General features: G+C 45.7%; 1 long non-coding RNA gene across 1 annotated transcript in view; it reads left to right on the top strand.

Annotated features, from left to right (window-relative positions):
- The window catches only part of LOC131484817 (uncharacterized), a 45233-nt gene extending 18928 nt beyond the window's left edge, over positions 1 to 26305 (top strand). The window contains exons 2-3 of the long non-coding RNA XR_009248459.1: positions 25091 to 25161; positions 25615 to 26305. This is a non-coding gene — a long non-coding RNA (uncharacterized LOC131484817). The remainder of the gene's footprint in view (positions 1 to 25090; positions 25162 to 25614) is intronic.
- Positions 26306 to 27569: the final 1264 nt, after the last annotated feature.

A 27569-nucleotide genomic window follows, 5' to 3' on the forward strand; every position in this document is an offset into this window, starting at 1 on the left:
GTGATTGAGACTTGGACATGAGCTGCCTGGTGAAACTGTGACCACTTCATTGCTGCAGACCCTGGTGACGGGGAGCCCTGGGAGGTTACATTTATAGGCTCATGGTTTGTCTGAAAAGCCTTCCTCTGACTTGGCTCCCTGCCCTGCTCCCCTCCTAACAGAACTGCCTTCTTTCCTGAGAGCAGCCTCCTGCAGCGCCTCCCTGGGTCTCATCACAAGCAAAGTATAAAGTGTTTCTGTCAGAAGCTTCCTTTTGCTCCAGGCCCATCCCTACCCCAGGAAGCCTGTCCAGCATTGCTGTCTCCTTCCAGTGACTGAAAATGTTCACCAAGCAAGGATGTTGGATGATGACATGGACTGGGTTGGTGGCCACAGCAGGCTTGACTCTTCAGGTAGCCAAGGGTCGTTTGGGGTTATCCTGGAATTTGTTTGTTTGAGAGGAAAAGTGAAACTTAGCAAGTGCCTGGAAAAAAAAAATAGGAAGAAAAAGAAAAAAAGCTGGAGAAATCCTTCCCTAGATGTATCTAGCCAGTGTAGGCCTCAGAAAGAAGAAAAGCCCAGACAAATAAATCTGGGTTGCTGAATGCAAAAGGCATTTGTTAGAAGAAGCAAAATGCTGTCATCCTCACAGGATACGCCGTGCTGCTGGCGCAGGGACAAGATGCTTTATCTTGCCACTGGCGCCTGAAGCCAAGGCCTGGCGGTAGAACACCAAAAAAACAGTGGCCGCAGTTAGACAAGCAGGCGTTGTCAAGTGCTGGCGGCTGCGTCCCCACCCCTCTCCACCCTACCCCTCTCCACCCTCCCTCTTATTTTCTCTGCCCCATTCGCTGCCCCAGACCTTGCTCTCGCCTCACTCTCGTTTCTTCTGAGTGCTTTCATATTTTTTCTTTTGGAAGGGGCCAGAGAGAGTCCAAGATTCAGGAAGCTGGACAACAGATGGACAGATCCCAGAAGGCTCGCTCTCCCCACCTTCCAGCAGCCATAATTAATGTCTTCTATTTCTTCCCTTCTGCCGGACAAAGCAAAACACACACTAACAGTGTTAACACGATAAATATCAGCAGTCCTGACCTTTGTCTCTGCGTCCTGGAGTCGCCCTGACTCCCGAGCTCCAACTTGCCTGTGCTTAATGTGGATTAGCACTTACGGTAGGCTGCGGGGCCCTGCACTAGGGCTTGATGGGAATCAAAATAGAGATTACCTTATTTGACTTAAAAAAATTTTTTTCCACTTGAAAGATAGAATCCCCCAGAGAAATACACTGGGGCTTACACATACACAACTTTAAATTGGATTTTAAAAATAGTCTGCCAGCTGTTTGCTAGGTCGTGCCTTAGGTTCTTGTCCTTGATTGATGTTGGGTCCATTTGGGAAACGAGGCCAAGAGGGGACAGAGGGACTGCCAAAGCCACAGGATCCTGGATGCCTGGGGACTTTCCCAGGAGCCCTGGCAGTTGTTGCCATGGGCCTTTAGAAACCCTCGGAGCCCTGGCCCCAGGGTCTGCGTCTCGCCCAGAGCTTGAACCACCTCCCCCAGACCTCAGCTCATCCCTGCCTTGCTACTTCTAGGCCAAGTCTGGGGAAAAAAAGAAAGAAAAGAAATGAAGGCAGACTGTTCTCAGCTGGATGGCTCTTTCACATTTTTTGTGGTTAAATATTTATTTTAGCTCCTTGTAACACCTTCAAGTGATACATACACGGGCCCTCTGCCCAGAACTCTCATCGCCCTCCTCTGTACCGGCCTGCCTGCTCTTCACATCTCAGCTATCAGCCAGAATGCCACTTTCTTAGGGAAGCCTGAGGGGCAGAGTGCGGTGCTTAAGGACACCAGCGTGCCCAGGTTTGAATCCTGGCTCAGCACTTCCTCGCTGTGTGACCTTGGGCTAGTCACTTAACCCCCCGTGTCCTTTAACTTCCTCAGCTGCAAAATGGGGATAATGATAGCACCTACCTCATCAGGGTTGTGAGGATTCAGTGAATTGACTTATGGTGTACAGAATTCGTAAAGTGCTTCGAACCTGGTCCAACACGCAGTAAGCGTCTGTTATTACTCTCTGAAGTACAGCTATCTCCCAAGGCTCCGTGGTTGTCTGCTGCCATGTGCTCCCTTAGCCACCTCTACTTCCGTGCGCCACCTGCCCTGGTTTATCCGTATTTGCTTAATTATGTTTTCTCCACCGTGTCGCTCTTGCTCTCCACTGTCTGGTCCTGATTACTGAAGCCGGGCCTAGCGCAGGAGATACTCAGGATATGTTTTTGACCGCAATCGTAAATGAAATATAAAAAAGAAGCAATGTGAAAGGCAAACGTGACCCAGAAGACAGAGTATCTCGAGGCTCTTGGCTCACGCCTCTCCGTCTATATTTGCTCCGTACATATACTTGGCCTTTTCGTTTTGTTTGTGTGATGGTTAAACAGAGTTGATGAGTTCCGGGATGATGAGGATAAGGCTTTGCAATCACATCTTTTGCAGGAGACTTCCGCCCCTATCTAGGTTTTCAAAATCAAATGTTAAATGCATACAAAAGAATAATCATCTGAGCAAAATGTAAAACACAGACATCCAACTACCTACAGCCCAACTTAGATAGAGGTTACAATCCGCCCACCACTGAAGCCCCACTGGGTACCTCTCCTCCACCCTCTCCCCATCCTGGCCCCCTCCCAAATTTCTGTTCATTATTCCCTTACTTTTCTTCATAATTTTACCCTAAAAATATGCTTGTTTTGCATGCATTTGAACTTGATATAAAATAAAGTACATGGTATGTATTCTTTGACTTGTTTTTCTCACCACGCAATATGCTGCTTGTGACACTTGTCCATGCTGTGGCATGCAGCTGTAGAACATTCTACCATGGGACTACTCTGCCATTTTCTTCTCCATTCTCCTCTCAACAGATGTTTAGGTTGTTGCTGTTTTTTGTTGTCGCTGGCAGTGCTGCTACGAACATTCTTGCACGTGACTCCTGGAGCCATGGTCAAGAGTTGCTCTGGGGTTATTTCTGGGTCCTAAGGTTTATACATTTCTACATTCATAGATAACACTGAATTGATTTTCCCAAGGGATTCCCAGCTTCCCACCTGGTCCTAAGGCTCATCCCTGCTACGTTCATCTTTGGGTTCTATCAGACCTATTAGAAAGGAGCTTTCAGGCACAGCCAGAGAGAAACTTGTCCATTTACAATACCATGGCTCCCACTTTTGAGCGCAAGAAGTGACAACATGGCCCAGGAGACTTAAAGCATCTCCCCTTGTGGCCTGCATGGGGTCTGTCCAGCTCATACCCACCACTCGGGGCCCCCTACAGGAGCAAGCTCTGTTGACCCCAAGACAAAAGCCCAGTGAAAACCAAGCAGATATCTGGAAACAACATTCTGAGTAACCCATTTCTTTTCTTTTCAAAATAATAAAAGTTTTGATATTTCCTCAACTAAGTGAGAGTGGTATTAAAAAACATTAATTTCCTTGTTGGAAATAACTTGCCTTTGCACTCAATGACACTCCCAGAGTGTCTTGATTATAGTAGGCTTTCAACAAATACCGACTTTTATTTGGGGACATTTTGCTGCCTTGATCAATACGATTATTCAGGAACCCATATGCCAAAGCCAAAAATGGAAATGCTTTCTCTCGTTTCCATCACTCTCGTCTATGGTTTTATGTTGCCCTTATAATAATCATTTAAAAGAAAGATGTACCAATGAAACCTGATGAATCTGTAAGGCCTACTGTGACTTTCTCCTGGAAACACTTTTATGTTTGGTCACTGTCAGCTCAGTAGTGTGTCCTGGCTCAGCTTCTCAGTCTGTGAAGGAACCCAAAGTTTGTTGGTCACTCATACACCCTTTTAAGAAGGCCCACTGAGGGGCGCCTGGGTGGCTCAGTCGGTTAAGCGTCCGACTTCAGCTCAGGTCACGATCTCGCGGTCCGTGAGTTCGAGCCCCGCGTCGGGCTCTGGGCTGGTGGCTCAGAACCTGGAGCCTGCTTCTGATTCTGTGTCTCCCTCTCTCTCTGCCCCTCCCCCATTCATGCTCTGTCTCTCTCTGTCTCAAAAATAAATAAAGGTTAAAAAAAATTAAAAAAAAAAAAAAAAAGAAGGCCCATTGATCCTTCAAGAAAATGCTTCTCTGGCAACAGTAAGTGGGGCAGTCTGTAAGCAAAGTCTGTTGCTAAAAGCAGTAAGTTATAGACCTAAGCAAGGAGTGTGCATAAACCTAGTTGCGTTTGGCCTGGCTGAGGCCCCAGTCACTTTGACGCACTGGTAGTTCTCTTTTCTTCTCCAATCACATGCAATCTCAAACGCTTGCCAATTCTTCTCTTTAAATATTTCTCCTGCCCATTCCATCATCCTTTTTGGGCCTTTTCCCCTTCATGCCTGAACCACAAAGGACTGAAATCATCTCCCTGCTTGTGTTCCTCCTCATTCCAACCCCCCCACAGCTGGGTCAATCTTTACAAAATAAAAACCAGGGGCACCTGGGTGGCTCAGTCAGTTGTGCATCTGATTTTGGCTCAGGTCATGACCTGGCGGTTTGTGAGTTCGAGCCCCATGTCGGGCTGTGTGCTGACGGCCCAGAGCCTGGAGCCTGTTTCCGATTCTGTCTCCCTCTCTCTCTGCTCCTCCCCTGCTTGTGCTCTGTCTCTGTCTCTCTCAAAAATAAATAAACACGAAAAAAAATTTTTTTTAATAAAAAAAACATAAAAACCAAGTAGCAACAACAAAAACCCCACACACAGTACCTGTCTTCTGCACCTCTCTTTTTGGCCCCCAAACTCTATGGCTTCCACAGAATAAAATCCAAAACCAAAACATGGCATGTAAAGCTCTCCCCAAGCTCCTCTGGCCTCCGTGGCCATCTCTGCAGAAGCCTGCACAAACTCACCCCATTTCCAGCACAGTTTCAGGCCTCAGAATCCCTGAAGCAGGGCACAGAGCAGGGATTCCAAGTCCCTGTTCTGGGACACGAGCCTGCTTTCTCAGAGTTATCACCCCCCACACATGCACACACCCCAACACGCACACCTCTCCTCTAGCGCACTCCCCAAGCCACGTCTTTCAGACACTGCCAGCCTGCACTGGCCTCCATGGCGGCCCCACTCGGCACTCCCCCATGCCCAGGTACCCCCAGCAGAGCCTGCAGGACCCCCACCTCCTCCAAACCTTCCCTGCCCCCCTCAGCCTTTGACCCTCGCCATCCTCTAGAGGAGGAGTCTGTTCTGACTCAGGATGTATAGCTTATTCCAGACAGTCTGCCTGCCTGGACTGCAAACCCCCAGAGGGCAGGAATCTTGATGTTTATGTAGGTCAGTCAGTGCCTTCCATATATTCTGTGCCACTGAGTGTCGCATTTCACGACATGATGGTGAATATGACAATGCAGGGAAGAAAATAAAAACTAAAAAACAAATAAAAGGATAATTCCCTCTTTTCTCTATTTCAGATTAGGCCCTCCCGCCCTATCCTCCCCCCAAATCTGCTAAAAATCACTCAGCATAATTTCTTTATCCTCCCATATATAAAATAAGGAAGTAAAATTCTAGGGAATAGAGAATTGAAAAAGCAAACTAATACATTTCTTTTAATGACCCAAATAGTCTAGGAAAGGTAAATAAACAACTTGGACCTGAGACAAAAAGGTCGTTGGCTGTTGAGAGAGGCCATCCAGGTGCTTCTGAGAGCCAATCTGGGCCTGACAGCCAGAAAGGCTTCAGCTGCTGAACCCAGTCTGCAGGGTGAGCCGATAATAAAGGAAAGCTGATTACAAAAAATAAAAAGGGGCTGAGTTGAACCTCAGTGGTCATCTCTCAAATACCAATGGGTTAATATGATATAAGCCCCAGTGGGTTTTTTTTTTAATGTATACACACACACACACACACACACACACACACACACGGTCACTTGAGTATGACAAGTGGGGAATTTGTGGTTGTAACTCTTCATAGCCTTAAACAGAGACCCCATCTGATTTAGGACCTGTAGGGCCATGACAGTCACCTCACAGTACTGTAAACGTCTTGTTTTCAGGGGTAAATAAACTTCATTTAAAGGGAAGGCAGGGGTGCCCGGCTGGCTCTGTTGGTAGAGCAAGCGACTCTTGATGTCTGGGGTTTGAGCCCCACATTGGGTGAGGAGCTTACTTAGAAAAAAAAAAAAAAGGAAAACAAATATTCTGGGAAGGACTTGTCTTTGACAGGAGGCAGAAACGTCTATCCTAATTCATGGGTTATAGTGCAAATATTTAGGTTTCTTTAAAAGAGTGGGAAAAAAATCTTTTTCTGCAGTCTTTTCTATCACTTTATCTGGCCCATCTCTACAAAACCCATCTTCCAAAAAATCCACTCCCACCTCAGGACTCTGCTCAGAACTGTGCAGTGGTTTTCTGTTTCCTAATGTGTAGAAATAAACATTATGAAGCCTGGCTCTGAGGCCTTGGCAATCTGGGCCTGGGCCCTTCTCACCTTCCCAAAGTCGTTTCCCTTCCCCACAGCCAGCCTCCTCCCTGCCGGATGCTCAGTGCTCACATCCCCAGCCCTGCCCCCAGGCTCCCCCCCCCCCCCCCCCCCCAGGCCTCTTCTTTGTGGCCTGACGCAGATACTCCAGTGTACCGTGATTTTGGAGCATCAGGTGAACCGCACAATTTGGGGATTCTAACCCCCTGTTCAACGATTTTCTGTGGGGTACGCTTAGCTCTCTGGCTAAAGGGTAAAGTCCTCGAGGGCAAGGACTGGTCTTGCTCACCGCTGAACTCACTTCTGTGTCTGGCCTGCAGCCAGCCTCGGGTGGCTAAAATCTCTTCACTGCAGGATTAATGGGGACATCTGGCCTCTTTCTGCCTCCTCCACCGTCTTCCCCCAAGACCTACGCCATCCCCCTCCGAGTCTTAAATCGGAACAGCCTTCTGTGCCTCCACCTATCTTAATCAGATGAGAATAATCGGGGAGATGACGTATTTGAAGAAGCCTTGGGGGAGCAATAGCAAATAGTCCAATTTCACATACAGGGAACTTGCACTGTTACCATCTGTGTAAGTAAGGGAGGCAACTCTCACCACCGTTTTACAGATCTGATAAAAAACATTACAGGGACTAAATGCTTTATTTGAGGTCACACATACAGGATGAGTCAGAACTGACACTTAGGACCCATCTTTTAAGTCTGATGATATCCTTTTTCCTACACCAGGTTGCTTCTTGGTAGCCAATGGTGGTAACAAAGCTAGTTTTATTTATCCAAAATGAAAAATATGCCACTATTTATGCTTAGATTTTTTTTCTAGTAAAATGCTATTGTTAACTACCCTGATGAGTCCAAAATATGCAAAATGGTTTTGTGTTACCTGTCTTCCTGCGTTTGACATAGATTTTAGGATAAATGTATTATTAGCTACCTAATGTGTTTGGTGTGTGCCACGGTGAAGTTCGTTAGCCTTTGGGTATTCGATAAAAACCCATGCATATTTTAGAAAAATCATTCCAAGTGCCTGCTTCTTGGTAGCAGTGTCCGGATGTAGAAAAGATAGCAGGTTATTTCTAGGCATTCCTGGAATGGTGAAGCTTAGAAAGTGTATCTGTTTTGGAAACATGTTTGTTTCATGCTTTATAGTCACTTTAAACCTTATGAATACTCTGTAGAACAAGTGTGTAAGAATGGGCATTTTTATCTACATTTTATTTATTTATTTTTATATTTTAAAAAATGTTTATTTTTGAGAGAGGGAGAGAGAGTCGGGGAGGGGCAGAGAGAGAAGGAGACAGAGAATTCAAGGCAGGCTCGGAGCTGTCAGCACAGAGCTGAATGCAGGGCTGGGCTCACAAACCCTGAGAATCATGACCTGAGCCGAAGTTGGTCGCTTAACCGACTGAACCACCCAGGTGTCCTTTATCTCCATTTTATTTTATTTTTTTAAATTTTCTTTTCATATTTATTTATTTTTGATAGAGAGATACAGAGCACAAGTAGGGGAGGGGCAGAGAGAGAAGGAGACACAGAATCCAAAGCAGGCTCCAGGCTCTGAGCTGTCAGTGCAGAGCCCGGATGCGGGGCTCAAACTCATGAGCCGCGAGATCATGACCTGAGCCAAAGTCGGACGCTTAACCAACTGAGCCACCCAGGTGCCCCTCCATTTTATTTTATTTAAAAAAATTTTTTTAATGTTTATTTTTGAGAGAGAGAGAGAGACAGAGTGTGAGCGGGAGAGGAGCAGAGAGAGAGGGAGACACAGAATCTGAAGCAGGTTCCAGGCTCCGAGCTGTCAGCACAGAACCCAATGTGGGGCTCAAACTCACGAATCACGAGATCATGACCTGAGCTGATGTTGGACACTTAACTGACTGAGCCACCCAGGCACCCACCCCCCCACCCCCTTTATTTCCATTTTAAAGATGAGGAAACCAAGACTTAGGTGCCTAAGTTGCCGTGACTAGGGTCACCCAACTCCTTAGTGGCTGCAACAGTCAGGGTGCTGGCAGGAACCCGAGGACAGATTCTGGGGAATTTCAGCAGGATTCAGTACTCTTTACAAAAGTGAGGATAGGCTGTAGGGAAACTGCAAGGGACAGTGCGATATTTGGGAACACTACCTGGCCCTGAGAAAGAGAGAAGAGGGCACAGTTACCAGAACCTGGAGAGAGATCTGCAGTGGGAGGAGTCAGCAGCCCCCAGAGACCCAGGAAGAAGTCAGGGGAACAACAGCCAACCTGTCTCTCCTGATGGGAGACGCTCATTGACCTCATTAAAGCCAGAGAGCAAGGGAACCTGTTGTGGTCTGTACAGGCCAGCCTCCTGCAGCATAAGACAGGGCAGAGAAGAGTTAGGAGCAGCTCCGCATTGGGTTAAGCAGACAAAAGATAACCAGCACGGAGGTGAACCATGGCTAAACCTCAGACTTCCTGTCTCCTGTTCCTTCCTATGCACTTTCCATAACACTGTGGCTTAGACACATTGGGTTCTAGCAGAAAATTCAGAGAAGATCCCTCCAGAGACCACTTTTAGGTCTACAACATCCCTCAGCATTGAACTTTAAGCCAGTTTTTCTAAAAACTGCATATAATGTGAGCGTTAGCCTCTCCACGAGGACAGACTAATGGTAGCTGCAAATCAGACTGAGTCGGGCAGCTGGCGTGCAGGCCAGGTCGAGATGACGGGGCTGGCAGGTTAGAGAAAGCTCCCTCTGAAGTCATCACTGGTTCTTGGCCATCACATCTTGGCAGAAATGCCTCAGAGCCTTTAATGCAGCTACAGTAGGTATTAGCCATGGCGAAGTATTAACAAGAAAAGAACTATCTTTTGCATCTGGCAATTAAAGTATCTTGAAAGAAAGACTTCATCTCACAGCATTGTCTATAATGATGTAATTTGCACTTGGCTATTGGGGCTTTATTTTTATGTAATGCCCTGGCATGAAACTTCAGGTTTTATGAAAAGGAATCATCTTGGGGCATTGGAGTGTTCTAACTTGAGCGAGTTCTTTATTCACCTTTACCCTTAGTTTGTTGGGGGTGAAAGTCATAAAGAGTTTAATGACAATAGCCTCTTCCAAACCCAGGAGCTATGAGAGCAGCTTAATGAGAAATGCAAACCAATGTTCTCATCTGAACACAAACTCACCCAGAGGTCACGGAGAAAGAATTCTCAATTCCTGTCCTAGCAGAATTGTTTCCAAAGAAATGAAGCTATGGTCACATGCAAGTCTTATGCCCTGAGCAATCATGTTCCCCAAAGAAAGTTAATAGCTAGAGTCTATGGTGACTTTGCTACAAGTTTAATACAGCCAGATCATTCCCCCAATCCCTCTGCCAGGTAAACCCTTATGCACTGTGCATTTCCTGCCCTGGGCCGAGGAAGGGTTTTCCCAGCTCTGCTATTAAGCAGTTTCCCTGGTACCATTGGAATCGCCCGAAGAGGCACAGAGATAAACCAGTGGATTCTCATGGCAATGGCTCTGGCACAGGAGTCTCCTTGCTGTTTCTGCCTCACACCTACTTGCTGATCCCTCTGTTTGGACCACTCTTACCCCAGATTTTGGCATGGGGTGAGTAGATATCCAGAAGTAGATATTCATCCAGAACTGCTGGATGAAATGATAATTCTACGTTTACTTTTTTGAGAAAGCACCATACTGTTTTCCACAGTGGATACACAATTTTACATTCTCACCAGCCCATCTAACCTACTTCTACTTCTGTATCTCATGTGGTGTCTGTCCCTACTCTTACTTGAATGTAAGCTCCACGAGGGGAGAGATTTGCTTCTCAAGTGCCCAGGCACGTGGTAGTGGGCGATCAGTAAGTATTTGTTCAATGAATGCAACAGGATGGGGTGCCTCAGACTTCATCTGCAAGCTGAACCCCTTCAAGCCAGCTTAATGCCAACAGAGCCTCCCTTGGCCCACCTCCTCAGAGGGCTCCTTTTCCTTTGTGTGTTCCTCTGTCGGCTCTTCCTCCTTTCCCCTTTGGATTCTGGTTGTCTGTGAACTTGCAGCCTCTCTCCTGCTGAATCCAGAGCTCCTTAATGTTAGGGAGCATGGTTTGTTTATTGATGGCCTTTTGCCATCTTTCTGGTCTAGAGGATATATACTCAACACACATTTATCAGAGGAAAGTTCTAAATACCCACTCTGAGTAGCAACACTGTGGGGGCAGGGCTTGAGCACTTCCCAGCTCTCTAAACACAGCCTCCCAGAGGTTGCTCAGCTGGGTGAGAATCCAACTTCCGCTCAGGTCATGATCTCACAGTTCGTGGGTTCGAGCCCCACATCGGGCTCTGCACTGACAGCCAGGAGCTCAGAGCCGGGGCCTGCTCCAGATTCTGTGTCTCCCTCTCTCTCTGCCCTTCCCCTGTTCACGATCTGTCTCTCCCTCTCTCTTTCTCAAAAATAAGTCGACATTAAAACAATTTTTAAAATAAATAAATAAATGAACAAAAAACAAACACACACAGCACCCTAGAGAACCGGGGGCTGTGTGGCCTCGGCACATGCCTCGTTCTCTGAGCCTGGTCCTCCTGTGTCTGATGATGGGGTTGGATCCATGACCTCTCAAGTCCTCTTAGAGATGTGTGCTGTAGGGCCACGCCTTTGGCGGGAAGAATACAGTCTCATCTCTGAGAGCCCATAGTCTGATATGGATAAAATAAGCATGTCAAAAAGGTTAAAGACTCAGAGGAAGGTGGTACCCAGAGCAGCCCTTGCCGGGCTGGACTGTGCACTGGGCCTCTCCCAGCCACACTCCCCACTGCTGGAGCTTCAGGGCACAAAACACCAGGAAACTCCAGGGGCATGCACTTCCCATTCTTGTTGAAAAAGAAAAAAAAAATCTTTATAGCTCACATGATTTCATTTGGTTATTTTAAACTGTTTATTTTTCTGCCCCATCCCCAGGGAATTAACATTTGCAGGCAAAATTGGACTTGCCTTTGCTCAGCTATTTATGTATAAATATGACTTGAGCAAAGTCTCTAAAGGACAGCCAATCCTGCCTACGCCATTCCCCTTCCCTCTTATTTCCTAAGAAAAACGTAATGAGTTTGTACCCAAGAGTGAAATGTTTCAGTGACACTTAAAGCCCTCCATGAATTTTTAAAAATCTTTTCAAATGCATAAACAATGCACGAACAGTATTCACAGACTATTTGAACACATCACTCATAACCTAACAACCCTAACACACAATTCTTTTTTTATTTTTTTTTTATTTTTACCAATGGCCTTTCAGTTTTACACATATGAATACATAGTTTAAATTGTAGTATTCAGGAGCACCTGGGTGGCTCAGTCAGTCAAGCGTCCGACTTCGGCTCAGGTCACGATCTCCCAGTCCGTGGGTTCGAGCCCCACGTTGGGCTCTGTGCTGACAGCTCAGAGCCTGGAGCCTGTTTCAGATTCTGTGTCTCCCTCACTCTCTGACCCTCCCCCATTCGTGCTCTATCTCTCTCTGTCTCAAAAATAAATAAACGTTAAAAAAAAAATTTAAATTGTAGTATTCAGACCGTAATACAACCTTGGATTCTACATATTCCTCCTAAAAATTTTTTTTTAACATTTATTTATTTTCAAGAGACAGAGAGAGACAGAGTGCAAGTAGGGGAGGGGCAGAGAGAGAGGAAGACACAGAATCCGAAGCAGGCTCCAGGCTCTGAGCTGTCAGCACAGAGCCCGACGTGGGGCTCAAACGCACTAACCGCGAGATCATGACCTGAGTTGAAGTCGGACGCCTAACCGACCGAGCCACCCAGGCGCCCCTACACTTTCCTCTTAAGATCTATAAACCAATACCCATTTTTCCAAATGTATTCTTTTCAAATGTCACAATTCCATAAATCCGGGTCGAATCTGCCATAGATTGATTGCCCAGTGAGTTGGGTGCTGTGCCAAATTGGCTGCAGAGAGATAAAAGTTGTCTCTGCCTGCAAGGAGTTTACATTCTCTTGCAGAGATTGTATACATATACATCAGACAACCTCAGACAGCCAACGGTTACGTGCAAAGATATGTGTGGTACCAATGGCGATGCACTCGTGGAGCAGGCGTTCTAGGCAGTGGAGAGTTTCTCAAGGGCTGGGGAACTGAGAAGCCTGCCTCCCCTTGAAGACGAGAGTCAATTTATCCACAATGAGCCACAGAGGCAGAGGGAAGGGAAGGGAGAGACGGTTCAGACAGGGCCAAGGCATGAATGTGCTGGATACGGAGGCCTACGATTCATTGGGGGCCACTGAGGCACGTAGCCCAACAGGTATAGAAGGCAGATTTGTTAAGAAATGATGGGACTGAACACAGGCAGGTGGTCATGAGGGAGGGATTTGGAGTTTCCTTGAAAGCTGGACGGCAATACAGGGTTGATGTGACTAGGATGAGGAGGGGGACATGGGGAAACCAGTGCTATGGTCCCACTGGCCTGGCAGGGGTGGGGGGCAGGTCGTCATACCGTTGTTCTGTTTTCGAGATGAAGGGGATCTAACTGTCTAGATATAGCTGGCAGATCAGGGGAGATTTGAGAGACAGGATTGCAGGAGGGGGAAGGAAAGCAGGCCCCAGGCCTTGGGAATGGATGGCATCCCAGGACTCCCAAGCAAACAAACAGGGCAAGTCCTCGGGATCGCCGCCCCATGCTTCTAGAACAGCGCCTGACACAGAGGGGGTCCTTATAAGGATTGAACCAAGTCTACCTTTGCAAAATTTCTGGACAGAGTTCAGCAAATCTCTAGTCCTTTTCCAGGCCTCAGTGGCAACTCCCTAAGATAGCATTATTTTTTCAAGTGTGCCTCATAGCCATCTAGGGCCAGGTCAGGCCAGGAAGCACGTGAATCTCAATAGCTAACAATCGTGAGCCCCACTGAGGCCTGTAAGGATCAGCACTTGAGATCCCAGTTAGTCATCCGGGAGCTGCTTCCTGCCTCCATTGCCTCACTGCCTTCTGTTTGGGTCTCTCTGGGGTGGTAAGAGGATATTGTCTGGACTCATCAATTATTACCACAGGAAGGCAGCTTGCACAGAAGCACATGTCCTCTCATCATTAGACAGATGAACGGAGTCAGGCCCAGGAGGGAGGGGGGCTGACCTGAACCATACACGCCTGATGTCAACTCACGGTCTAGCCTCATTCATGTAGGAATTTAACAAATAGTACTGAGCATGTGCAATGGCCAGGCAGTGTTTCTAGTGCTGGAGATACAGACAAAGCTGCTGAGGCAGGGAGAGAAATCACGGAGATAAGTAAGGTGGATGGCAAGAGGTGCCAACGAAAAAGCAGGGGAGGGGGGAGAATGGGGTGCGATGGAGGGTTTGCAGTTGTAGAGAGGGTGGTCAAGGAAGGTCTTGGGGAGAAAGTGATATTGGAACAGAAAGCAGGAGGGAGCATGGGACTATCTGGCTGAAGAGTGGTGCAAAGGCCCTGGGGCAGGAGTGGGCCTGGCATGTTCCAGGAACAGTAATGAGTGATGTGAGAGGAGAGTAAGAGGAAATGAGGCCTGAGAGATACTGGGGGCAGGCTGTGTAGAGTCTCAAAGCCCATTGAGAGGCCTTTAACTTTTATTCTTCTCACCCACTGCTCATAGTGTAATTCATGACCCTGCCTTTTCCTGTTGATTCTCAAGGGTGCTGAGACTTCTGTGGGCAGAGGGGAGAATGAGGCAGCCATCAGGATTCTTGAAAACATATAAGAGTGGTGTGGACAGCTGCCTGGGCCACCTATGCTGGGCCCACCCCCCTGCCCCTGCTTCAGAAGTCTTTTAGGCTGACAGGACACTGTGGCCTCCTATTTCAGGATAAAGAGAAAGAACACAGAGAAGCCAAGCCAAGCCAAATCATTGAGTATGTAAGATCTGCAAAATGTCACAGGGGAGCAAGTTCATAGCTGAAGCAAGTGCAATGAGCTGAGTCAGAGTCCAGCAGGGCCATGCCTTGGCTGAGTGAAGAGTAGAACCAAATATATTTTTGTAGAAGTGCCTGGCAGATAGTGATGCCCTAATGGTGATCCATTTTATTCTAATTTCTAGTGTTCCATGCTCCCTGCCAGCACTCCATGCCCACACGAATAAGGCGTCTGCTCTGACTGGTTTCCCAGGGACCAGTGTGGATACCAGGTCCTGGGTAGGCAGCTAAAGCAGTTGGTTGATTAGCACTGTTATTTTATAGCAAGCTCTTGCCTGCCAGGGCCTCCACTCCCCAGAAGGAACTGTTACATGTCCTGGGGCAGAGCCAGGCGGGCAGATCCATTTCCCTGGGCATCTCAGCCTCTCCTAGTGACCAGGCCCCTCTGCTCTGTGGGTGACCCAAAAGGGTATGCGCAGAACCAGAATCAAGGGCCAGACCAGTGTTAGAGTTCAGTCCACTGGTTTTGAACTCTGGCTCTGGCCACGATCTTCACTGATGCACCTTCTCTCTCTCCCCCACGATGATCCAGTTCAGGAGTCAAGATCAAGTCAATTTCACAATCACTTATTAATTCCTAGCTTCCGGGCACTTTATCTATGACAGGGAATACTAAAATTCATAAGGCATGGAACTTTCCAGCAGAGATATTGAATCTATTGCACGTTTGGTGTGCATGCATGCACATGTGCTAACTCACACGTGCTAGTGGGAGGCAGCCTGGGATATTAGTAGGAAGAGTCCCGAGTTAGAGTGGAATGGTTTTGTCCCATGTCCCAGTGGGCTTTTGGGCTTTTGCCACTTGTGTTCTTGAAGTCTTGGCTTCCACTGCCATTCAACAGGGATGATGAAGCTTGCCCTGTCTGCTTAGCTTGTCGGGAGGACTGGATGGGACCATGTCCATAAGTGGTAAAGTACTCAACACACACAAAGATTTTACACTCGTGAATGTTCACACCACACATGGGAACACAGAAATGCACAGGTATCATCATAAGTCAATAGGAACAGGCTAAACTTTTTAAAAAAGGGGGGCACCAGAAGCACCTGGGTGGCTCAGTCATTTAAGCGTCCGACTCTTGATTTTGGCTCAGGTTATGATCTCACGGTTCATGAGCATCGGGCTCTGTGCTGAGAGCTCAGAGCCTGCTTGGGATTCCCTCTCTGCCTTTCTATCTGTTCCTCCCCTACTTGCGCGCATGCACATGCACTCTCTTTCTGTCTCTCTCGTTCTCTTTCTCTCTCAAAAATAAATACACTTTTTTTTATGGGGGGTACCAATGGCAGCAGGAGAAGAAACCTCCGAAAAGGATGCAGGATGTCATTCCTGTTTTGTTTTGTTTTTTTAACGTTTATTTATTTTTGAGACAGAGAGAGACAGAGCATGAACGGGGGAGGGTCAGAGAGAGAGGGAGACACAGAATCCGAAACAGGCTCCAGGCTCTGAGCTGTCAGCACAGAGCCCGATGTGGGGCTCGAACTCACAGACCGCGAGATCATGACCTGAGCCGAAGTCGGCCACTTAACCAACTGAGCCACCCAGGCGCCCCAAAGGATGTCATTCCAAATGCATCTCCATGTGTGGGTGTACTGGTTGATGCAGGGCTATGTGTTGCCCAGACCTAAAGCCCTGGCCCCCAGAGTCCCCCTAGCTCTCCAGCAGGACAAGAATGTCCCTCCCGACTCTCAGGAGGCCGTCTCCTCCCCCCGTGAGGGCCATTATTATTGTCAGCTCTACACATTATTAAGTATGTACTAAGGATGAGACACTGGAGCCACAAGGAGACTAACATTTGTGAAGTACCCAGAACCATTTACACAACACCATGCAAACATGTGATAGTCATTACCTCACTTTATTGTTGACCATAACTCTGCAAGATAAGTATTGTTACTTCATTTTACAGAATAATAATAATAAATAATACTGTTAAATGCTTTCAGGTGATAGTCTAATCCTTGAGGTAAGTACTACTATTATTTATCCCCACTTTTTGGAGGAGGAAACTGAGGCAACCTGAGGTTAAGCAACTTTCCCAAGGTCACACAACTGGTTTGTGGCTGTGGCTCAGATTAATTCCCTGCCTTTCCTACTGTCTATGCTGGATCACAGAGGACTACATTTCCCAGGCTCCCTTGCTCTCTGACTTCCAGGTCGATTCAGTCCAAAGGGAAGCAGTAGTGGGAGCTTGGAGAGAGGGATGAGGAGAGAAAACAGAGTATTTCCCCTCCATTCCTCTCTCTTTGCTTCCTGTGGTGTCTCTGGCGACAACTATATCTCCCACCCACATCTGCTCTACAGGCTGTCATTCCGTGGTCCCAGTTTCCATCAGGCAGCCTCCATGTACTTCTAGATCCCACCACATGACTCCATCTCTGGGCGTTAGCAATATTACTTCCTCCCCTTATTGCACCCCTGGTAGAGTAACTTCCTGTTCTTGCATTAGGCTTCTTAGTCCTTCCATTTCCAGTCACCAATTCCCTGCATTCAATCTCCTCTTCTTTTTTTTTTTAATTTAATTTTTAAAAATTTAAATCCAAGTTAGTTAACATATAGTGTAATAATAATTTCAGGCATAGAATTTAGTGATTCATCACTTATATATAACCCCCAGCCCTCATCCCAACAAGTGTCCTCCTCCTCTTTTTGTTTTTTTTCCCCTAATGTTTATTTTATTTTTGAGAGAGAGAGAGAGACAAGCATGAGCAGGGGAGAGGCAGAGAGAGAGGGAGAACACAGAATCTGAAACAGGCTCCAGGCTCTGAGGTGTCAGCACAGAGCCCGATGCTGAGCTCGATCTCACAACCTGTGAGATCATGACGTGAACCTAAATCAAGAGTCAGAAGCTCAACCGACTGGGCCACACAGGTGCCCCGAGAAGACATCCTTTTAGATATCAAAATATACCTTGAAGCTATAGTAATAAAAATAATGCAGTGCAGACACAGAATCAGTGGAACATATCAACAGAACAGGATACAATCTAGAAACAGCTGGGACTTAAAGAATATTTTGCTTGTTAAAGGGGGCATTTCAATAAATGGAGAAATGCTACTAGAGGGATTAATTGACCCATAAATTTGGGGAAAGATCCCCAAATGATTCCAAATGGATTGAAGAGCAAAACCACATGAAAGTACTAGAAATAGGGGCCCCTGGGTGGCTTGGTCGGTTAAACAGTTAGGCGTCTGACTCTTGATTTCAGCTCAGGTCGTGATCTCTTGGTCGTGAGACCGGCGCTGAGCATGGAACCTGCCTGGATACTCTCTTTCCCTTTCTCTCTGCCCTGCCCTCATTTGCACGCTCACATGCACATGCGCTCATGCCTGCTCTCTCTTTCTCTCTCAAAATAAATAACTAAACATTAAAGAAAGAGAAAGTACTGGAAATAAGTAGAAGTGAACTTTTTTTTTAATCTTAAGATTATGAAAGCTCTTTCCAAGCAAGACCAAGAAAATACAAAAACGGTAAAAGGAGAAAACTGATGGGTTTACGATTTATATAATAATTAAAAATTTAAATGTTGGTATAAAAAGGAACTTAAAAGTTCAAAATACATTCTTCCCTAACTGGCTTTGTCTGCGATCTCCGCAGCGCTCTGAAAACAGGGAGGAGGCTGGGACTTGATTTCTGGCTGCCCTTCTTGTCTCTGGAATGGGGGCAATTATACTTTTCTAGCACTTCACCTAGCCCGAGACACAAGGAGCTCCCTCACAGAAGTGGGGAGATCCTGCCTCCTCCCTCATGGTTGGTTTTGTTGAGTCTTTAAGCTGCAAAAATAAGATAAGCTCAAGCCAATAGTATTTGGAAAGTGGGGCAGGAACACCCTTTTTAAAGAAAATTATCCACTTGGCCTATGTATTTACTCATAAATACATGGGAGAGGGTTTGGGTGAGGGAGAAGAAAGCGTTCTGAATAACTGAGGAGTGGGCATCTAAAGCAATACAGGGGAGAAGGAGACATCACCCAGGGCAGGACAGCCTGACAAAGCACTTAATTCTTTCTTTTTTGTTAAGGGAGTGCAAGCAGGAGAGGGGCAGAGAGAGGGACAGAGGATCTGAAGCAGGCTCTGCACTGTCAGCACAGAGCCCGATGTGGGGCTTGAACTCATGAACCTCGAGATCATGACCTGACCCAAAGTTGGATGCTCAACCAACTGGACCACCTACGTGCCCCAGAGCATTTAGTTCTCAATTTGTTGGTGAGGCTTTTTCTCTTACAGAAAACTTTAGCACAAAATGGCTTTAGTTATTTTCCTCCTATGGTATAAACTGGGTCTCTGAACTCTTCAAATTATTTTCTTTCTAGTGTACCTTTTTTCCACATTTCTGAATTAGAGTTTTTCTTTAAGTTATTTAAATATATAGAGTAAAAAGTAAAGTAAGTTTAAATATTACGGGGTTCTGGTCCAATTGCTGATTGGACATCTGTCCCAACTCAGAACACTAGACTTTTTTTTTTTAAGGTTATATATATTTTTTAATTTTTTGAAAATTATTTTAAGGTTTTATTTTTAAGTAATCTCTATACCCAACATGGGCCCAAACTTACAACCCTGACATCAGGTCATGTGTTCTACTGACTGAGCCAGCCAAGCTCCCCCCAGAACACTAGGCTTTTTGTCCAAATGTGCTTTGTCCTGAGGTTTGTTACTCTTGTGGACTTATTTCATGAGACCGTTCAAATAAATGAAACTTGTTTTTGTTGGAAAAAAAACTGAAAAGTAAAAGAATGTAGTAGATCTATTCAAAGAGTATCTATGATGACTTTTCAAGAAAGAAGGGAAAAAAGAAAGATGAAAGAAAAAAAAGGAAGGAAGGAAGGAAGGAAGGAAGGAAGGAAGGAAGGAAGGAATGGAGAGAGGGAGGAAGTAAGAAAAAAGCAAGTCCTCGGACATAGGAATGGTATGGTCTCTCCTTTATAAAAAATAGAAAAATAAAAAGAAGCTTACTCATGTGTATGTGGATGAAAAGGTCTGGAAGGACACCTGGCAAGCTCTCCACGGTGGTTACCCTCCAGGGAGTGGGAGGTGAAGAGAACAAACGGGGAAACAACTCTGTTTGCCTTATACATGTCCCTGTTCTTTTTCCTTCAAGGAGCATATGCTACTATGTAATTTTTTATTCCAATGAAAAAAAATGTAAGCAAAGCTAGAGAGGCAGACTCAGGGTTCGAATCCAAGCTGCCCCCTGATCCCGGGCTCATCTCTGGGATCACCTGTAGAGCAGAGCCACAACCCAAGGTTGCTGAGCGAGGACAGTGCGGGAAGAGCGTCTCTGGAGTCTGGTGGTGGGAATGACCATTGAGCCACGAGGTGGGTGGAAGAGGACAAGGACCTTCCAGGCAAGGGGACTTTGAGGGAAGAGAACAAAGCTTTCAAGTGTATTAGAGACAAACTCTGGGCTGGAGGGCTCGGACAGGCAGGCAGGCAGGCAGATGCTAGGGGGTGAGTGGAGAGGTGAGGAGGAAGCAGCAAAAAGGACAAGGGACTAAAATTTGATTCTGAAGGATTGGGAAGCCGGTGCTTGAGGAGAATGATCTAGATAGCAGTTCCCAAAGTGTGGTTCAAGGACCCCCCCCCCCAAGGGTCTTCAAGACCCTTCCAGGGGGGACTGTGCATTTAAAACTATTTTCACAACAATGCTAAAATATTATTTGCTTTCTCTGTCCTCATGCTGAGTGTGCAGTGGAGCGTTCCAGAGGCTACGTGGCATGGGATGGCATCACCACTCTGATGTTAACATGTAATGGGTTTCTTTTTATTATATTTTATTTTATTTTATTTTGGGAGGTCCTTTTTAATGAGTGAATTAACATTTCTACAATTTCCCACTTTAATACTGAATACAGTAAATACTGATAGACATAACCACATAAACAAAACTCTTTGGGAGCCTCAATAATTCTAGCACGTGCTAGTATACAACTCTGTGTGTGCGCACGTGTCTGTGTGTATGTCAGTGAATAAACGTGCTTTTTTTCTGGACTGGGACTCCAAAGTGCTCGTCAGTTCTCCAAGTGCTGATACACCAAACATAAAAGTGGTAAATGATCACCTTGAAGAGGCAGAAAAACTGAACACCATGACGGATCAACAGTCCACCAAGAGGTGGGTTTTGGGGGCAACGACGTGGCTTTACACGGTAACGTAATCCCTTTGTTTGCCTCCAACCTGGGAATAATAATACAGTTCTATTTACGTCACAAGAAGGTATATGTGAAAACATTTTGCAGATCAGAGATGACTCAGAGACCATCAAAATCTTTGCCAATGTTTGTTTCTAAAACACATGAAATTCAAGTTCCTGAGACCTTTGCGCCTTGACCTCTACCCTGGCTGCAGTGAGGAGAGAAAGTATGGAGTCTCAGGCTGGTGTTTGCAGTTTCCCTTGCAGCCACACTCTGGATGACCGAACCCAGAGAGAAGATGAGATGTGGGCTTGTCTGGCCATCGGGGTAATACCTGCACGTTCACACATCACTTGTTCTTGTGTTGTTTGGCCGAGGGCCTGCCTGGCAGCTTAGCTAGCTCCTGCCTAGAAATGGGATGAGATGAGAATAGGCCAGGACTTGTTACTTGCTCCCGATGGAGCCTTTCCCAGACACTTAACTTCCCTCTCTCACCATAGGTGGCTTGCACAATTACTTCAATATCCTTCCTATGGGCAATGATACTCTTACTTTCCTATGCTTCTTCCACAGGCCTTGGGGTATTGAATATTTAACAGGGAGTGTGTGCCCAGGCCAGGCTGAATGTGAGGAAGGGACTGGGATCAGGACCCAGGCCTCCCTGGGGAATGATTTTCAGGCAAGCAAGTTAAGAATGTTGAGTGCCGGGGGCACCTGGGTGGCTCAGGGGTGCAAGCGTCTGACTTTGGCTCAGGTCATGATCTTGGTTCGGTGAGCTCGAACCCCAGGCTCTCTGGGTCAGCATGGAGCCTGCTTCAGATCCTCTGTTTTCCCCTCTCTGCCCCTCCCCAAGTGTCTAAATAAATAAGTAAATAAATATTTGGGGCACCTGGGTGCTCGCGCAGTTAGGCTCAAGTCATGATCTCACGGTTCTTGAGTCTGAGCTCCGCATCGGCTCACTGCTGTCAGTTCAGAGCCCATTTCAGATCCTCTGTCCTCCTCTCTCTCTGCCCCTCCCCTGCTCTCTCTTTCTCTCAAAAATAAATAAAGAAACATTAAAAAAATGATAAGTGCCAAGTGGGCCATGAAAACTGGAGCTCTCCCTCAATAAAGGTTGCAGTTGAGGAAAAAGAGCCATAAAACCACACTGATCTCTATTTTAATGAAAACACCTTCTTTATTGATAACAAGCTTAGGACGATTGAGTTGGGCAAATTCCTAACAATACTTCCTCCGAGTTCTAAGGCAGCTTTCGTTCGTAAATGCCAGGTATGAATTTCTCAACGTCGTACCTTCATGAAACATAGCAAGTTTAAACATAACCATTCTACTATGCCCACCTCTGAATTCGATCTTATGTCCTGAAAATGGCTAAGACCTTTCAAGGTGTTAATTAATCTTTCAATAGCTTTCTATTTAATAGCTGGAAACTTGACCAAGCTATGTGATCCTTATAAAACCTTAGACAGTTTGGGAGCCAGTAAGAAGATGAAGTCCAACAGATGTGAGTTTGGATTAGCTGGTGACCTAATAGTTGGTAAGCTATTTAACATCTTTAAGCCTTGGTGTCCTCACTTGTAAAAGCATACTCACAATGTATTCAATAAATACAACTGGAACGTTCAACACATGCTGGCCACTCTTCTAGGCACCAGGCATACCAGGGTAAAAACAAGACAGACATGACCCCTGCTCTCATTGAACTTCTTGCAGGACGTGGATACTAAACAAAGATTACCTAATTAGGTTGTTAATTCCCTTTGCGGTCACAGCAGCCACCTCTGCAGATGTGAGCATAAAAGAGGCAAGCAAATTCAAAACTGGCGTCCCAATGCTATTTATTAGTTTTGCTAACAGTCCTAAGTGGTATAGACACGTGTTGTGAATTAGTTCCTCCTTTAGTGTTTGCATATATTTACATGGTTAGAAGCAACAGCAGGCCCCTGATTTGGATGTGTGTCCTTCACAGATAAGAAGACAAGCATTCCTCCCGTGTGGGGGCTAGGAGCTTAACCTAAGGCAAAAAGCTGAACTTGTTGCTAATTGTTGTCAAGAAGAACACTTTAGCATTAACATTAACTGGACAGGCAGTGTTTACCTTATGAGCCCCAGAGCCTCAGGCGAGTGGAAGGTGTGGGCACAGAGTTTTGCAAAGGTTCTCTGAATATGGATGTGCATCAAGTATTGTCCGCAGAGTGAAAGTGTGTTGTTTTAACACATATGGACATGACTATAATCTGTGTAGGTGCTGATGTGATTAATGCAGTATAGATTCCTTGAAATAAATTGTTGAAGTCTTCCCAGCCTTTTTTAATAACATACTTTGCCAGTCAATTCTTATCCTGCCTCTTTCTGGCTTAAACCCTTTAACAGCTCTTCATTGCTCAGGGTAAAGTCCAAATTCCCTCCCAGGCACTGCCCGATTCTGCTGACCTCTCTTGGCATGTTCACTCCTCCCTCCTACCCCTGTCTATCCACCAAGTCCTAACACGAAGGCTCTTTCAGGCCATGGCTCGGAGCACTCACTGCTCAACTCAATATTTGTTCTGGCATGAACAGATCCAGTGCTCCTGAGTGGTAAAAAAATATCCACCCTTCCGGCAGGCATCATGCCCTTTGAGATGGGCATGGGTCCACTAGGGCACCGGCTCAAGCAGGTCTCACCTTGGGCCAGTGAGTGCTCGCCTAGACTGCCTCTCCCCTAGACTCCTGTGCACCCTCTCTCTCCACTTCTCTCTCTGGGAGTCATCGAGGCCCAGGCAGAGGTGAAGTCCCCCTAACTTCTTCCTCTGCACTGTTGCAGCAACCCTGCCTTGCTGTCTTTCCAAACAAGTGCGTGAGCCATTTTCTGAAGTAAAGCCATTTTCCCTTCAAAGGTTTCAAAAAGAAGCAATCTTGGAAGTCACAAAACTTCTTTATGTCAGTTTTCCATGGACTCTCTTCAATGTTATACGGAAACCCAAGTTCATAATGGCCATGCCTTTACATGGCTATGTATGAGAATTATTCAAATCCCTGGGGCAAGAGTCATTGATAAAGATGAGGAGAGACATTTTTTACTCTTCTCCCCACCCTAAAACCCTCCAAAGAATGAAAAAGAGAAACAACTCCATCTTTTTTTTTTTTTTTAATGTTTACTTATTTTTGGGAGAGAGAGAGAGAAAAGCGTGAGCGGGGGAGGGCAGCGAGAGAGGGAGACACAGAATCTGAAGCAGGCTCCAGGCTCTGAGCTGTTAGCACGGACGGAGCCTGACTCGGCTTGAACTCATGAACCACGAGATCGTGACCTGAGCTGAAGTCGGACGCTCAACAGACTGAGCCACCCAGGCGCCCCCAAATCCATCTTTTAAAAGAGGAGAAAAAAGAGAGTAATCACTCCATTTTTTTATTGTGAAATTTCATGCTAACAAAAGAATGTACTTAACATATATGAACAATTTAACTAATAGAAGTTAAATGAACACATGTACCTACCAACCTGCTTTAAAAAGAATCTGACTTAAGTAGTGCCTTAGAAAGGTCCTGTGTATGGGGCGCCTGGGTGGCTCAGTCGGTTGAGCGGCCGACTTCGGCTCAAGTCATGATCTCGTGGTCCGTGAGTTCAAGCCCCGCGTCGGGCTCTGTGCTGACAGCTCAGAGCCTGGAGCCTGTTTCAGATTCTGTATCTCCCTCTCTCTGACCCTCCCCTGTTCATGCTCTGTCTCTCTCTGTCTCAAAAATAAATAAATGTTAAAAAAAAAAAAGTCCTGTGTAGGCTTGTCCAATCATATCCCTTCCTCTCCCTCCAAGCAGTACCTACTATCCTGAATTCTGATTTAATCATTCCCTTCTTTTTCTTTAGAGATTTGTTCATGTATGTTTTCCTACACATATTTTAAGTTGAGGGAATTTTTGCACTTACGGAAATCACAGAATGTATATTCTTCCATGACTTTTTTTTTTTTTTTTTTTACTGTATGTTTTTAAGACCCATCTATGCTGCTGTGTGCGGCTACATAGTTCAGTCATTTATTTTTTATTTTTTTAATGATTATTATTATTATTTTTTTAATTTAATGTTTATTTATTTTTGAGAGAGAGAGAGAGAGCATGAATGGGGGAGAAGCAGAGAGACAGAGAGGGAGGCACAGAATCGAAAGCAGGCTCCAGGCTCTGAGCTGTCAGCACAGAGCCCGACGGGGGGCTCGCAACTCACCAGCTGTGAGATCATGACCTGAGCTGAAGTCGGACACTCAACCGACTGAGCCACCCAGGCGCCCCTTAATGATTATTTTTGAGAGAGAGAGAGAGACAGAAACATAGTGTGAGCGGGGGAGGGGTAGAGAGGGAGGGAGACACAGAATCTCAAGCAGGCTCCAGGCTCTGAGCTGTCAGCACAGAGCCTGACACAGGGCTCGAACTCACAAACTGTGAGGTCATGACCTGAGCCGAAGTCAGCTGCTTAACTGACTGAGCCACCCAGGTGCCCCTAGTTCACTCATTTTTATTGATGAATTGCATTCCATTGTTTCAATATGTGACCCTGTATTTACTCACACTCCTTGTAGCTATCATTTGTACGTTTCCTGCTTTTTGTTATTACAGCTGGTATTGAACATCCTTGTACCTGTCTCCAGCTTCTATGACATGAAGAAGCTGTTGACTGCCAAGTAAAGGTAAGGGCATTGTTCTGGAAAAGCCCATCTTAATGGTTCATTGTTCAGAACCATAAGGCAACATTTGGAATGACTCCAGAGAAGTAACTCCAGCCTTCAGGATGTAGTCAGTAAGGAGGAGGAAATAAAGAAGTCAGGTATAAGTGCCATGTTCATTATCTATGTCCAAGCCCCCTACCTGAGGGAATCTGCTAGAGGTGAGGGGGGATAAAGGAGGCAGGAAGAGGGAACAGTAATTATCAACAGTAACAGAAAGCCTGGTATGCACTGAATGTTTGTGTTCCCTCAAAATTCCTATGTTGAGACCTAATCCCCGAAGTGATGGTATTTGGAGGTGGGGCTTTTGGGAGGTGATTAGGTAATGAGGGTGAAAGCCTCATGAATGAGATTAGTGCCCTTTTAAAAGAGACACCCCCCCCCCGAGAACTCTCTCACCCTTTCTACCTCATATAGACACAGAGAGAAGATGCCCATCTATGAACCAAGAAGTGGGATCTCATCAGACACCTAATCTCCCAGCACCTTGATCTTGGACTTCCCAGCCTCCAGAACTGTTGAGAAATCAATGTTTGTTGTTCAAGCCCCCCAGTCAGTGGTGTTTTCTTATAACAGCCCAAATAGACTAAGACAAAGTTTATCTTAGGGAGTATTACCACACTGACTTCCTACATCCTGAAAACTGAGAGAATGTGGCCCTAGACAAAGCAAAAACAGATTTGGGGACAATGCTCAAAGAAAATAAATAATTTAAAACTGTGGTCTGTCGAGAGGCACCTGGGTGGCTCAGTCAGTTGAGCATCTGACTCCTGATTTTGGCTCAGGTCATGATCTCACAATTCATGGGATCGAGCTCTGCATTGAGCTCTGCTCTGGCAGCTTGGAGCCTGCTTGGGGTTCTCTCTCTCCCTCTCTCTGCCCCTCCCCTCTTCTCTCTCATGCATGAACCCTCTCTCTCTCTCTCAAAAATAAATGAATAAACATTAAAAAAAACATGACTGTAGTCTGTCCAGATCACTTGCCTCATCTTTCTCTAAACTGATTTTTAACAAAGAGCTGCTCTTTTTTCAAAGATGAGCAATAGTCAGAAAGACTTATGCATAATTAGTGCAATTTTCAGTAAACAAGCTGGTATTTGTAGCCTCTCCTCCCCAAAACCCTAAAATGACAGTGAAGAAATATAAAAGGGTCTAACTCCTAAAGCAGTGAAAGGCAACTAAGTTAGCAAAGTGGAGGAACATATGACTTAAAGTATCTGCAGAGCCCAGGAAGGCACCAGATACTGTGTAAAGTGGGGTCAAGGCATAGGATGAAATCAGCTATTATTAAATATGAAATCCTAGGTCTCTTCCTCCACCCCTTAAACCAAGGTGACCACCAGCCCAAGCAGGAAACTATAGATTCAGTCTCTGTAGAAACTACATCTGAAAAGCTCTTTACTTGGGGACACACATCGCAGAGGGGCTGGTGATATCATGTGGAATTAGACACACAGGGATTAAGAATAATTCTACCCTATCATCTGACCCAGCAATTCCACTAGTGGGTATACACCTTCGAGAATTAAAAATATAGGTTCACAGAAACTTGCACACAAATGTTCATAGCAGCTTTTTTTAATCTTAGCCTAAAGGTGGAAACCACCCAAATGTCCATCAACTGATGAATGGATAAACAAAATGTGCTGTATTCATATAATGAAATATTTTTGACCATAAAAAGTAGTAAAGTACTGATATATGCTACAACATGAGCCAACCTTAAAATCATTATGCTAAGGGAAAGTAGCCAGTCACAAAAGACCACTCATTATATGATTACATTTGTATGAAATGTCCAGAATAAGCAAATCCAGAGACAGAAAGTAGATTAGAGGTTGCCAGGAGCTAGGAGAGGAAATGGGGGTGACTGCTAATCGGTATGTTTTTTGGGGGGGAGGGGTGATGAAAATGTTCTGGAAGTAGACAGTAGTGATGGTTACACATCTCTTTGAATATACTAAAAACCAGTAAGCAGTATACTTTAAAAGTGTAGATTTGATGGTATGCGAATTATATCTCAATAAAAGAGGAGAAAGAAAAAGTGAGAATCTATGAGATCCTCCACAACTTTAGCTTTCAGTCCAGAGAGTCAAAATAAGTGATTTTAAATTATGCATCAGATTGATTACAATAGTAAAGTACTGGGGTGCCTGGGTGGCTCAGTCAGTTAAGAGGCTGACTTTGGCTCAGGTCATGATCCCATGGTTTGTGAGTTCGAGCCCTGCATCAGGCTCTGCTGTCAGCACTGAACTCACTTTGGATCCTCTCTCCTCCTTTCTCTCTGCCCCTCTCCCACTTGCATTCTGTGTCTCTCAAAATAAATAAATAAGCTTTAAAAAAAAGTAAATTACTGGAAACAATGGAAATGTC

This window comes from Neofelis nebulosa, chromosome 9 (assembly GCF_028018385.1).
Source record: "Neofelis nebulosa isolate mNeoNeb1 chromosome 9, mNeoNeb1.pri, whole genome shotgun sequence".
Taxonomy (NCBI): domain Eukaryota; kingdom Metazoa; phylum Chordata; class Mammalia; order Carnivora; family Felidae; genus Neofelis; species Neofelis nebulosa.